The 10,986-nt window shown below is 55.4% G+C and overlaps 1 pseudogene; it reads left to right on the top strand.

Annotated features, from left to right (window-relative positions):
- Positions 1-207: 207 nt before the first annotated feature.
- LOC140898118 (early activation antigen CD69-like) lies at positions 208-10,644 on the top strand (annotated as a pseudogene).
- Positions 10,645-10,986: the final 342 nt, after the last annotated feature.

The raw sequence follows: 10,986 nt of genomic DNA, 5'->3' as shown, positions 1-10,986 counted from the left end.
GGGCGGGCAGGGCGGGCAGGCCAGGGAGGGCGAGGACTGAGCCCCGATCGGAGCTTTGCCCGGGGCCGGGCGGGACGCCGCTCGGGCACCCGGCCAGCCCGGGAGAGAGGGGGAAGGTTTGTGGGGAGCAGAGCGGCCGGGAGTCCAGGGTTAAATGGAGGCGGGGCTGAGGGCGGGGATCGGCCGCTGTTGCTGTGACCCCCGGGCATGGACGTTTCCGCTGTTCAGACCCACGTGGGAACGAAGCTGGCGCGGGGGTCACAGGGAAGCCTGTCGCTCTTCGGTCGCTCTGCGGCTGCGAACTCACCGGGCGGGATCCGCTGCGAGCCCGCCTGGCTGCTGGGATCTCAGCTCCTCCCTGGGCTGCGGCGCCGGGCGCTCTTCCCGCGGGTGAGACTCCGGGTCCCAGGGGTCCCTGCCCGGGCCGCGGGTGGGTGGGTGGGTGCTGCTGGCTGCTCGGCGGCGGCTCGCTAGCTGCGCGGCGGGGATTGCGGGCCGGTTCCAGCCACCACCGGACTGGGGCGAGGGGGGACCGTGGGCCCGAATGGGGAGGGGGAGGGGCCAGGGCTCTGGCCCGAATGGGGGGCGGGGCTTGGGCCCGAATGGGGGGCGGGGCTCGGGCTTAGGGACCGAATGGGGAGGGGGAGGGACCGGAGCCCGAATGGGTGGCAGGGCTCGGGCTCGGGGCTGGGGACCGCATGGGGGGCAGGGCTCCGAGGGGGGGGGGGCTTGGGCGGTGCCTGGGGACCGCATGGGGAGGGCAGCGCAGTGGCAGGGGCCGGTCCTTGGCCGAAGGGCTGGGACTCTGGGCCAAAGGGGGGTGATTCGGGGGGCAGGCCCCAGGCCGAAGAGCGGGGGCGGTTCGGGAGAGCCCGCCCTGGAAGGGAAAGGAGGGGCTGGGCAGAGGAGCGCTGGACACTGGTTCAAGTCCCGCCCTTCAAGGAGGGGGCTGGGCCAGGGACAAGGCTGTTTCGAGCCCCAGCCCCTCCCCTTCTGATATCTGACCCACACTTACTTCCAGGAGGATTGTGTGTGTGAGGAGGGTCTTCTCCCCCACCCCCCAGCTGGGTGCCTGTCACGGGTGGGAGGGGTCTCTGAGGCCCTGGGGGCGGAGGGGCCGATAGGAGTTAAGGGGTTTTAATCATCATGGCACCGCCTCTGGCAGGGGGTTGGGCTGCTGGGCAGGGAACAAGAAACCACAAATGGCCTCCCCCACCCCTGACCTGTCCTGCTTGGTCCGTCTCGGTTTCAGATCGGCTGGAGAGTCTGGAGCAGGGACGGGGAGCCAGGGCCAGGACCTCTCCCTCGGCTTTGCTGCTGCCAAATCGGACCCACTCAGACCGAGAGGAGCTGACCCCAGCCCAGCACCTGCAGCAGCGTCTGTGTCCTGAGTGTCGCTGAGAGGGACAATGGGGCCAGCAGCTGGGTTGCTGAGAGTGAAGAGCCGCTGTAGGAGTTGTGTGTTAATGGCAATGGACACCTGGAGACTTGAGGGAATCCAGGTAATGGGGCATCTCTGCCTGGGGGCAGGCTGGAGAGAGACACTGAGACTGCCTGGGGTGCTGGAAGGGGGCGTGGCCCTCCCACTTTTTGTCACTGGCCCCGCCCCTCCCCCTCCTCTTCCCCCTGAGGTCCCCACACCCCACCTCTGGCTGGCAGCTGCAGTGCAGACAGTTGCAGGGAGCTGTGGATGACCCTCCACTTGCCTGGGGTGGGGGGCCGAGAGCAGCCCCAGGTCCGTATCCCTCCCCCCAGGCTCCCTGCCCAGAGCAGGGGGAGGGTCTGTAGTTCCCCACAGCTGCGTCTTACCATGGCCCGGCTGCTGCTCTGAGGCCCTGCTACCCAGCCAGAGCCGGATCTTGGTAACAGCCCCAGGGTAGCTCTAGGGAGCCATGGACCCTCCATCTGCCCTTGGTGGGGGGGTCTGCCTCACCCTCTGGGCTCCCCTCCCAGAGTGTCTGACGGAAGGAGCAATCGACAGAACGGTGCATGTTCCAGGGCAGCTCCAGCCCCGGTGCTGTCAGTGAGACGTGTCCTCCCAGCCCTGCCTGACGGGTCTTTCTGTTTTAGACCCTCCTTGTAACTGCAAGAAAAGTCCAACCTGTAGAGTTGTGGTTGCACTGATAGTTGTATCGTCTCCTTTGATCGCTGCCATCATTGCTCTGGCAGGTGAGTGCCCAGCTTCCGCCCCGCTCCCTTCCCCTCCATCTACGATCTCCGTGCATCCCATTCCCCCGTGACCTACCACGCTCTCTCTCTCCTCCCGGCCTGTCTGGCTTCTGCCCCTGGGACAGAGGATTCCTGGGGGATCTTTCTCCCCGACCCTCCTCCTGCTCCCTCCCAGACCCCTGCACCTGGGCACTCTCTGTGTTGGGACGATCTGACTGACATTAGCCCCCCCAGCCCATCTCTGAGCACTTTGGACCCAAGTCGCCTTTGCCATGTGCCATGAAGCAGTCCCTGTCCAGGGTGTCCAATGGGACATGGTGCAGCGCATCCCTGAGCCCTTTGCCTTCCCTGTGTTGCTCTGAGGTTACCAGCCTGGCCTTCCTGGATCTTCAGATCACGATTGTGGCCGGGCGGCAGGTGCTGCAGTGTCATTGAAATGAGCCGTAGACGTCAGTTGAGACCCCTCCACCAGCGCAGTGTGGAAACCCCCCAATCGCTGAGCTTGGCCATGAAGGGTCCCTTAGCACCATTCACACCCCCGGGCTGCCCAGACAGCATGTGCTCGTGCAGAGGGCGTCTGTTTGCGCTGAACATGAACCCTGCTGTATCCCCCCGTCGTCTGGGGCAGGGCGTGCTGGAGGCTGTCAGGGATGGGATTTCTCTACTGCCCTGGGATCCGATCACTGGGCCCCAGGAGGGTTTCTGCAGAGGGGATTGAATCCAGGTCTGTCTGCATTAGGAATCCTCTGTGCCAATGTCATGACATCCGTGCAGTTGAATTGGTGCAAACCGCTAAAGCAGATGCACTGCACTGGTGCACAAAGGAGCTTGCCTTGGTGCAGTTCGCTGCAGGAAGTTACCAGAGCGAGCCGCACTGCTCCAGCGCATCTCCAGGAGGTGTTTTGTTATAGATGTAAGCAGTGTCAGGATGAGCTCCACCCTGACATCTGGTGGTGAGGTGTGGCAAGTTGTGGAAAAGAACTTCAGGGGCAGATCTCATTTGCATAGGCACACCCACCACGCCTAGAATGAGACCATAGCTGCCCAAATGGTCACTTTGGCTGCTGTGGGATCCCCAGTGTCTCTGTTATTGGGGCAGGAAGAATAAATTGTTATTACCCTGATTATGGGAACTGTGCTTGGAACTGTACGTGGCCTTTTGTTACGATGGAGGGATTCACCATCATCTAAGTAGCACTCGCTAGGCAAGGGTCATGGGTTCCAAAACTGTGTGAATGGAGAGGCTGGGGACAAGTATTAATACTTGGTGGCATGGGCCCCTTGGTGAGGGCCTTACATGCTGATTGCACTTCCTCCTCTCTCCACTGTGGAATATCAGAGCTAATTTTGATTTCATTAGAAGTCTAGTTATAGGCTGCTGAGCTCACTTTGGGCTGACAGTGCCCCAGCACTGGGGCTCCCCTACTATAAGCTGAATTCACCTAAGAGCTGAAATCACTGAGTGTTGTGTTAAGTAGTGGGGGAGCCTGAAGATATATTGTGGAGCAGATTGCGGGAGGGCTGGTGAAGCAGTTCGACACGGAGCAGTGTGTGGATGGCAGGAGCTGCTTGTGGGCCGTGGAGCTGAGTGAAGGAGTTCGTGGGGCGGCTGGCGGAGCGGAGCGCAGCCGAGCGAAGGAGTTCGTGGGGCGGCTGGCGGAGCGGAGCGGAGCGCAGCTGAACGAAGGAGTTCGTGGGGCGGCTGGTGGAGTGGAGTGCAGCTGCGCGAAGGAGTTTTGTGGGGTGGCTGGCGGAGCGGAGCGGAGCGCCGCTATGGAGCTATGGGGCGGTCAGCTTCAGATCACGTAAGGTGCCTCTTACCCCCGTCCCATTTCCACCCAGGTTGGGAGGTAAAGCTCCGCCGATAAACTTTCGAACTCTGGGGCTGCCCTGACCAGGGACAGAGACTTTTGGGGCATTGGACTTTTGGGGTTGCTGGACTCAAGAACCAAAGGGAAAAGGGCATGCCCCAATTTGCCTGGGGTGGGGTTGTTTTTGCTCATGGGTTGTGTTATGAATCCTGTTGGTGGTGTTTCCCCAACATAATGCCACCTTGTTTCTCTCTGTTATTAAAAGACTTTTGCTACACTCAGACTATGTGCTTGCGAGAGGGGAAGTATTGCCTCTTGGAGGCGCCCAGCGGGGGTGGTATATATTTGTCCCAGGTCACTGGGTGGGGGCTCGAGCCGGTTTGCATTGTGTTATTGGAATGGAACCCCTAGATATTGAACCCGGCCCTTGTTGCTGCCAACTCTGACGGGCAGAAGGGTTACATACCAATAAAATAAAAACCAGCAGGATCTTATTAAAGGGAAAAAGGCAAAATACCACATTTATTGTGAATACAGAAAGAATCATAGTTAGCAGTTAGTTATAGCTATAACATTCCATTCAATCTCATATTTATTCTCACATTCATTCATACAAACACACACACACACACAGGTTCTGCAAGGTTGTTATCATAGTTACCAGCCTTAGAGTTGCTCATGCCAAGCCACTGGCCAGGTGGCCTGGACATGAGGAGGGAGCAGGGCCTTGTCAGATGCTCATCTGATGCTCCTGGAAGTTGGTTTGCAGAATCAGACCCCAAAGTTCTCACTTTTTAGAGTCTATTTTTATAGGAATTTCTTCCTATGCCAGTCTATGGGAATTGCTTCATCATGCTGTTGCTGAATCAATCAGCAGATAGCACATTCCTGACGGCTCCAAGATGTTATCTTGTTCTTTGGTTCTCCCATTCTTGAGGCTGTTGGGTGGATTCCAGTCTGCCCTCCGGGGAGGGGGGGTCCTCTGGTTATTTCCACTTGACGCCTTCTTCAGCCGATGGACACTGGATTCTTAGGCTGGCACCTCCCTGATCATTCAGTTATTATCCACACCAAGCATCCATCCACATACATCCTCTATCTCTATTTTAATCACAATGGTTAATACAACAAAAGGGCGGGGAGTCTCTGGGTGCTGTTTCTGTTGTTAGAGTATTGCTTTGAGTCTCTCTCTCTGTGAATTGCTTTGAGAACAGACTCTGTCTTCGAATGTACTAACACAATTAGCAGCTTGCAAGTTTCACACATAGAGGGAGAGAAACAGTACCAAAAACCAAGAGACCTCTTAATTAGTAATACCCTGGAATTTGAACTATGGGGAATCAAACTCATTTGTGATTTTAATACAGAACTTCTTTAATATGATCCAACAGTTTGCCCTGATGTCACTGCGTCACTGTGATTATACTGGTGCAGCTTGCTCTGATACAGATGGGCCCTGAATCCCAGCTCCCTGCTGTAATGGCAGGCTGTTGCAATGGGCAGCATTGGCTCTCACTGTGTAAGGTGGGAATCTGTGAGCTTAGGGTTGGTTACACACCTGCAGGTGCAGGGAGCTCTGCAGAACATGTGGCATCTGACCTGGAGATGGATGGTGGAGACAGCCTGTGCCATCAACTGTTAGTCACTGACTTCTCTGCTCAGTTCAGTAGGGCAGGGGTGTGGGCTACCGTGCACTGGACAGTGAAATCTACAGGGTCAGACATGCCTTGTGCGTGAGGTGAACACATGCTCGTTTTCTGATCACCGCTGCCACGTTTCCTAACTCTTCCAGACTTAGAGTGTCTGTTCCTCGCTGAGCGCCAGCCACATGAAAAGGCTTGAAAACCAGTTACCGGGTTACTGTGGTGTAAACAAAAGTGACGTGCTCGAAAACATCTGGAGAGGTTTGAGTCCGACTCCTCTCAACGAGACAGGTCTTTCAAATCCTCTTTGGTGTCACTTATGGGTGACCCCACTGTTGCTCTTTCATGGCTCTGAAAGGGTTACACTGCCGTGAGGGCTTCCAGAAAGTGCTTTTCTTGCTGCTGTGTTTGGGGAGAGAAAAGTCTGCAGGTAGGAGGTGAATTAAGTTCCATCATTCCTGGCCCACAGTGCAACAGGTCACTTCCGGTTGCTGTGGTTTTTGGCGCCCCCTTGTGGCTTTCATGCCCCTGTGTGAAAGTTCCCAAGTTCTTCTCAGTTGTTCACCTGCTGTTTGTTGCGAGGTTGAACGTCCAGCTGTTGATCTTGTGCCTGGGGTGAAATGCGCTGAGCTGTGTCAGTCCCTCGCAGGCTGGGAGTGTCCCTGGAATCCTTCTTGCCAGGCAAATTTACAGTGACAAACGTCTCCGTCCCCCTGCGTCTGATTGCCATGGTCCAGCCCCAGCTGGGGGTCCCAATGGGCTTGGCAAGCCGGTCAACTGACTGCCTGTTTGGCCACAGTCAAATACTCCAGCGAGAGCCCTGGGGGTAGGAGGCAGCCTGCCTTTCAGATTGCGTCTTGGAGCCTCACTTGTGTTTTCCGGAACCTGGTTTCATTGTTTTGCCTTTTTTTTCTGAGCTAAAATAACTCAGTGAAGTACATTTTTTTAAAAAAATTAGGTAGATCCGTATCTATCGAAAGCTAAACCTACTGGAGAGAATGACATCTTGCTCTTTTTTGTTCCTGGTGGGAGGTAACCAATTCTGATAAATTGGTATTTTAAAATATCTGACCACTCTTTGACAGATTTGACTGGTCAGTTGACCAATTTTTGTACCAGTCAAATGCCCAATTCTAGATGCAACTCTTACCCTCCATGTGACTGTCTCATTCTCAGTGCTGACATCTCAGCTTTCATCAGCTGATCTGTGCCCCCCTGCTGGCCCCTCGTGCCCAGACGGCTGGATGGGATACCGAGGGAAATGCTACTATTTCTCAGAGACGGAAGGGAGCTAGACCGACAGCCGGAGCCGCTGCTGTGCACCGGGTGCCTTCCTGGCTGGAATCGACAGTGAGCAGGAAATGGTGAGAGACTCTTGAATTGCCATACACTGATCTTGGCACAGTGGTGGCTGCTGCAGTAGGACCTGGGCTCTGCCCCTGGGGTGAGGAGCAGCTCTGAGCCCTCCCGTGCTGGGAGGCCAGAGTGAATGAACTTCCAGCTGCTGAACGCCAGCCCTGGCTGGGCCCAGGGCCCTACTGTCTGTGTGATCACAGGGATTGCCCATTCTCAGCTGCCCCCCTCCCCAAATAGGGAGACAGCTTCTGTCTAGGGCAGGGCTGGCTCAGGCATGTCCTGGCCTGCTGGCTGCTGGAGTGGGACTGAGAACCCAGCCAGTGCTTCTGTTGTGGGGATGGGAAATGAGCAGCCAGCCGAGGAGGCGGGGGAGGAGGGGATCCTCTCAGATTGACTTCAGCTTGACTCGCTCCCACTTCACCTTGACTCGCTCCCTCCTCCTGCCTTGCTGTGGTGAGCGGGGGCTGATCTGTGAGAAGAGAGGTCTCTGCAGAGAGCTCAGACCCAGCAGCTGCCCCCAGCCCAGGGGGACTTGGGGTGTGGGTGACTGGGAGCACAGGGGTGGGGCTGCTCTGTGCAGGGGGAGGGTTAATACTGCCTGGGTGATCTTATACTTTGCAAAAGGCAGGGGAACACCCCCCCCCCCAAAAAAAAAAATAAACTGAGCACTCTTCAATATGGGGGGAGGGATAGCTCAGTGGTTTGAGCATTGGCCTGCTAAACCCAGGATTGTGAGTTCAATTCTTGAGGGGGCCATTTAGGGGTATGGGGCAAAAATCTGTTGGATGATTTAATTGGGGATGGGGGTGGGACTAGAAGATCTCCTGAGGTCCCTTCCAACCCTGATACTCTATGAATATATAGCTGGGATTCTCTGCAGCACAGAGCCCTGGAGGGGTGGGGGTGGGGAAGCACCGGAGCTGGGGCTGATACCTGCTGTCCCTCGGCTTTCTTGAAGGCGTTCCTGCTGCGCCATAAGGGTGTCCAGGACCACTGGATCGGCCTCCGGAGGGAACAGGGTCAGCCCTGGACATGGGCCAACGGCACCAAATTCAACCACCTGTGAGTCTCTCTCACCCCTCTGGACTAATTCCCTGGGCTTGGGGATTCTGGTGTCTGAGCGGTTTGAGCTCAGGTAGATCCACCATTCAGTGCTAGTGAAACCACCAGACACGACCCTGGTCCGTTCGCATCCTGCGTGTATCGGAGACCGATGGGAGCCAGCGTGTCCCTGAACTCTCGGCTCCTCCCCGCAGCACGGTGCTGGGCCGGAGACAGAGCCCGCCATAGCCAGAGGTGCCCTCGCTGCGCGCTGGATTTCAGCTGGGACACTCGCTGTTCTCCCCCAGCCCTCTTCAGCAAGGTCCCTGGGGTGTCTGACCCCCCCTGGGGAAAGGAGGCAGCAGGGAGCTCAGGTTAACAGTGGCCGCTAGAGAGGGCAGCATGCCGAGCACTGCATGGCAGGTGCAGGTCCCGCTGGGGATTGCAGCTGGCAGGTTTGAGTGACATGGCTGGTGAGGCCTCTGAATCCGCAGCAAGGCACCGATGTTAAAGGAGCCTGCGGTTCACAGGTGCTGGATGCCTGGGGCTCCCACGGGAACGGGGTACAGTAGTGATGGCTGCCCAGCCACCACCCCGCGATGGGTTTCAGTGGGCTCCAAGTGTGATCACAAAACCAGCGCTGCTTGAACCCTGGGACTTCAGCAGTAGAAGCATGAGCCTCTGCCATAGGAGCGAAAGAATCCACTTCTTTAACTGAAACCCCCCGCCATTGATAAAGCTCTTTTGCAGGCCAGCCATTAGAGGGGGATGGAGACCCCCCCACTTCTCTGGTCTGGGTTACTTCAGTACTTTGAAAAATCAGGCTCTTTTGGCGCTGGGTCAGGGCTCCCCAATGGACAGTCCCCATTCTGCTGTATTGGACCCAACCTTTGGATCCCACCTGCTTCCAGCCTCACTGGGTCTGAAGAGCTACCAGACACTGTCCTGAGTTCGGGCCTCTGTGGCACTCTCCTGGGGTACAGACTCCCTGTCTGGTATGCTTCTTAGGATGTGGGACCCTGCAGATCAGCTGCTGTAGGATCCAAAACCAGTGCTGAACCCTCCCAAATCTCCCGAGAGGCATGTTGTCCCTAGAGCTCCACCCTCCACACCAGATGAACTCTGGGAGAGTCACGTGAGGGTTACAAACAAGGAACACATGCTTTCACAAAGGAACTTCTTCAACACTCTCTTTTTCCCCCATCCCCAATGGAAAGCTCAAGAGTTATAGATCAACGGAAAAGGAAACCCCTGAATGCAATTTCTTCTTTCAGTGTCATCTTGGTTCTGCTCCATGTTTTTCAAGGAGGCGAGATCCCTCCTGTCCCCCGCTTTTCCTGCTCAGTCGTCTGGTTCTGGTGATGGTCTGCCCCTCTTGTTAGAGGGCCGGTCCCTTTTGACAATCAGTCTAACAAATTCTCTCTGTCCTGCTGGGGACTGTCCATTCTCCAGCACCCCTGTGGGCTGCTCAGCATAGAGGGTCAGGAACAGTCAGCGGTTCTGCAAAGCCCCCGCTGTCCTGAGCTCTGCTCCTGAGGGGCTGGGAGAGTAGCTGCTCCGCACTCAGGCCTGCACTGTGGAGAACGGCTCCCCTGGCTGGGACTGGTGTGAAATGCCCGGCCTCTGCCTGACTGCAGCTCCCTGGCTTCTGTGTTGCAGGTTTCACTTAAGAGGAGGAGGTGACTGCGCGTATCTGAACAACGAGAAAGGGGTCAGCAGCTCACGGTGCTACATGGGAAGACAGTGGATCTGTAGCAAACCTGAGGTGTATGTGATGGTGTCATAAATATAAAGGGAAGGGTACACACCTTTAAAATCCCTCCTGGCCAGAGGAAAAATCCTTTCACCTGTAAAGGGTTAAGAAGCTAGGATAACCTCGCTGGCACCTGACCAAAATGACCAATGAGGAGACAAGATACTTTCAAAAGCTGGAAAGAGGGAGAACATCAAAGGGGTCTGTGTCTGTGTCTGTCTGGGTGAGGCTTTTGCCAGGGTCAGAACAGGAATGGAGTCTTAGAACTTAGTAAGTAATCTAGCTAGATATGCGTTAGATTATAATTTCTGTAAATGGCTGATAAAATCAGTTGTGCTGAATAGAATGAATATTCCTGTCCGTGTGTCTTTTTGTAACCTAAGGTTTTGCCTAGAGGGATTCTCTATGTTTTGAATCTAATTACCCTGTAAGGTATTTACCGTCCTGATCTTACAGAGGTGATCCTTTTCTTTTTACTGTTTCTTCTATTAAAATGTTTCTTTTCAAGAACTGAATCCTTTTGTCATTGTTCTAAGATCCAAGGGCTTGGGTCTGTGGTCACCTATGCAAATTGGTGAGGATTTTTACCAAACCTTCCCCAGGAAGTGGGGTGCAAGGTTTTGGGGAGGATTTTGGGGGGAAAGACGTTTCCAAACAACACTTTCCCAGAAACCCGGTTAAACGTTTGGTGGTGGCAGTGGAAGTCCAAGGGTCAAATAGTTTGTACCTTGGGGAAGTTTTAACCTAAGCTGGTAAAGTAAGCTTAGGAGGTTTTCATGCAGGTCCCCACATTTGTACCCTAGAGTTCAAAGTGGGGAAGGAATCTTGACAGATGGGAAAAGAGACTGCACTCGAAAGGGGCTCAAAATGAGACTCCTAGATGTGACACTTACACAACTCACACCTACTTGAACGAGCCAAGATCTCAAAATCAGGCAGTGGGGCCCTCAAGCAATAAGTGTGTCTCGTTGAAACTCATTTAAACTTCGTATGTGCCTTCTGCTTTTGAACCTTTTAAACTCAGGGTCACGTTGTCAAGCTTTTCTCTGCAGCTGAGAGGGAGTGATCTCATGAGAAGGAGTCTTACCTCATTTCCCCAGCATGTGGCTAAGGGAAGGCCTTGTTCGTTTAGACTCCAGAACAGCATTTCTCAAATGCAGCCAGCAGCCGATTGTTTTGCAGCCACAAGAGCCTCCAAAGTGCCCCAACAATC

This window comes from Lepidochelys kempii, chromosome 14 (assembly GCF_965140265.1).
Source record: "Lepidochelys kempii isolate rLepKem1 chromosome 14, rLepKem1.hap2, whole genome shotgun sequence".
Taxonomy (NCBI): domain Eukaryota; kingdom Metazoa; phylum Chordata; order Testudines; family Cheloniidae; genus Lepidochelys; species Lepidochelys kempii.
Note: the sequence above shows the minus strand (reverse complement) of the source record. Positions and strands in the feature narration are given on the sequence as shown.